This window comes from Chionomys nivalis, chromosome 22 (assembly GCF_950005125.1).
Source record: "Chionomys nivalis chromosome 22, mChiNiv1.1, whole genome shotgun sequence".
In the NCBI taxonomy this organism is placed as follows: Eukaryota; Metazoa; Chordata; class Mammalia; order Rodentia; family Cricetidae; genus Chionomys; species Chionomys nivalis.
The window spans coordinates 49,847,254-49,850,773 of NC_080107.1; positions in this window are offsets into that span (position 1 = coordinate 49,847,254).

Genomic DNA, 3,520 nt, shown 5'->3' on the forward strand with positions numbered 1-3,520 from the left:
CGGTGCTGCTTGCGTCATCTCCGCGCGTCCCTCCGGCACCGAGCGCCAGCGCCTGGCGGAAGCGCCGATACTTCCGTCCGCTGCCCACCGGGAAGGTGGAAAAGAATGGCCGGGGCTGGGGAAAGGGGCGGGATACAGCCGGTACCACCTGTCTGCGCTTACACCTAGTGATCCTGGACTAAAGCTTCGTTTCAAGGCGACTTTCCAGATTTGTAGGGAGTGCTTATGTTCCTCATCGACCCTTGTTTTTCACCGGAGAGAGGGGGCTCAGGCTCCCAATTGAGATGTATCTAAATTCAAACAACCCATTAACACTTGATACATCCCAAATATGGTTCTGGCACAGATGAACAAATACCTATCGGCGCGAGGTCTACATCTAGTCGTGGGCGAAAGACAGCATAAACTACTAGGCAAACTATGCGGAAAGAGGCAAAGGCTGTGGAAACGAAACACGAAGTACTCTGCTCAAACTGTGATTACTCAACCACAGAGATGGCCATTCTCTGTAACACTTAAGTTACTTTGTGAGAGTCAAAGTTACATTTTAAGTTTTAATTACTATGCCTTAGGGATCCATGAAACAAAATTCCTCTGATTTGCAAGCCCCTTGCCCAAGGACAGATAGTTCCTGAAATGCTGGAGGCTGCTGTTTATGGGAGATAAGGAGCCACGCTTTCACTCCCCTAAACAAACAAGTGTGTTGGACCCGTCTGCACCGGCTGTGCTCGGTCACATGTGAGCAGGAGGTACATAGGCAGGAAATACGACAGGATGTATGCTTGCCCCTGATTGCACCTAATGGGAAATGCAATGAGTTACGGGTTTTCCTTCTTAAACCCTTGTGAAACTTGATTCTGGGCCATAGTGTTTTATTCTCTATTGGCGGGATTAACAATTTATCAGCTGGCTCAAATCCTTTTGCTTTCTCCAACTAGAAGTCATCCTAAGGAGAAGCTCTCCCAATGCTGCAGTGTGAGAGTTTTTTGTTCTTGTTGGTTTTTGTTTTTGTTTTTGAGACAGCGATTCTCTGTGAATCTGGCTGTCCTGGAACTCCCTCTGTAGACCAAGCTGTCCTTGAACTAAGACCTGCCTGCCTCTTCCTCCTAAGTGCTGGGATTAAAGGGGTGCTACCACTGCCTGGATTTTTTATGAAAGCTTTTGTTTCCCTTGCTGTTTAGCAACATGGAGGCAGGATGACCACGAGGAGGGGTGATCAACAATCTTTACACATGAAGGGCTCCAGTAGGCCTGGGCATGGCGAACATGACTGGCAGGCCTGTCCTTTCCTCATTTTCTCTGCCTTGCTACACTGCTAGGTTATATTCCTAAAGCTAGCCACCAAGGTATTCCCTTATTTGGCCACTTTCTCCTCCCGAGGCTGACTACCAAGGTCTAGCTATCACAGTATTAAAGTCCAGCAATAAAAAGTCCTGTTTTGGCTACCCTAATTAATATGTCCAATTGAAACAAATCAACTCCTCCTAACATGGGGTGTTCCTTTATAAACTGCCATTTGCTTACAAGCCACTCCTGTCCCCTCTTTCCAGAGGCAGGCCTTTCTCCCTCCAGGGCAAATATCTCCCCCCACTCTGTTCCCTTCCCCTTGTCCCTCATCCTCTATCTCCTGTCTTTGTTTCTTATCCCCTGCCCTTTGTCCCTCTGGAGCAAATACATTTTTCTTATGCTGAGAATTTGATCTTGGGATACCTCATTCCAGACCTTCAAACACAGGCCTTGAATATCTGGACCTGTAACTCTTGTGTGGATCCAGGAAGTGGTAATTCCTTCCCCCTTAATACCTGACAGTGTTGTAGCTCTTTTAGCCCACAGTGCCTGAGAACCTTAGCTTTAAAGACTTGACAGCCAAGTTGGGGTAGTGGTCCATGTGCATAATCCCAGCACTTGAGAGTCAGGAGCAAGAGAATCAGGAGTTCCAAGTCTACGTGGGGGTGGGGTGGAGATGGCAAACAGCACCTGCAGTTCCTTCCTTCTCAGTTAATACAAACGCCAGTCCTTCCGCTCTGAAAGGACTAAGAGGGGAAATGGGCACGTTTTGGCAGGCCCTGACAAGGTATGCCACTAAGCAAACACCAGGAGCCAGAGTTAGTGAGAGAGTTTATTGTGGGAGGGGGAGGGTGAAAGTCTGTATCCGAGTGGGGACACGAGAGAGGCAGACAGAGAGACTTGAGGAAGAGGCAGGACGGGAGCGAGAGGGGTAAGAGAGGAAAGAAGAGCAAAGAGGGGAGTAAGACAAGAGACAGAGGGCTGTGCTAGTGGCACTTCTGAAGGGTGTGCATGTCGCCTAGCTGACGAAGGAACGTACCTGGTCGCAGATGATGAAGCAAGTGCTTTGGCAGCCGAGGCAGGCAGCTGCCCTGGCAGAAGCTGAAAAGTTCTCTGCCCTCTCTTGCCAGCTGTTCCTTGTGTCCTTTTCCCTTTCCTGATCACTCTGAAATGCCTCTGCTGCTACTCCTTCAGCTGTCAAGCAGCTTGCCGCTTTTTAGGTTTTAACACGTGCTGATGGTGTTGAACCTGAAATTCACAAGAGAAAAACCAGTTTCTCGATTTTGAGTCAGATTTGAAGCTTTAATACTGGCCAGAATGTTGGACTCTGGTCAGGTCCATTCGAAGGTTCCCATGGCCACGAGTCACTTTTTGCGAGTCTTAAAAGGGCAAAACCCCCCACAAGGCCACCATATTTCCCATTAGGTCCAATCAGGGGCAAGCATATATCCTACCATATTGTCTACCTACATAGCTCCTGCCCACATCCACTGAAGCTCATCAGATGCAAACAGATGTGTTTAGGGGAGTGAAAACATGGCTCGTTAATTCCCGAGTGTCCAGCATTCCAGGGCAAGTGGGATTTACAGGTTAACTTTGGCTTTTAAAACATCTAGACTCGGGCTGGAGAGATGGCTCAGTGGTTAAGAGCACTGACTGCTCTTCCAGAGGTCCTGAGTTCAATTCCCAGCAACCACATGGTGGCTCACAGCCATCTATAATGAGACCTGGCGCCCCCTTCTGGCTTGCGGGCACACATGGAAGGAATGCTGTACACATAATAAATAAATATTAAAAAAAAAACAAAAAAACAAACAAACAAAAAAAAAACATCTAGACTCGCCGGGCAGTGGTGGCGCACGCCTTTAATCCCAACACTTGGGAGGCAGAGGCAGGCGGATCACCAGCCTGGTCTACAAGAGCTAGTTCCAGGACAGGCTCCAAAACCACAGAGAAACCCTGTCTCAAAAAACCAAAAAAAAAAAAAAAAAAAAAAAATCTAGACTCACCAGGTGGTGGTGGCGCACACCTTTAACCCCAGCACTCGGGAGGCAGAGGCAGACGGATCTCAGTGAGTTTGAGGCCAGCCCGGATAGGCTCCAAACTACACAGAGAAATCTTGTCTCAAAAAAATGAAAGGAAAAAAAAAACTCAAAAACAAAAACAAAACAAAAACAACAACGAAAACCAAACCAGTAGGCTCTTGCTATCGTGGCTGGTTTTCCTGCCTCCA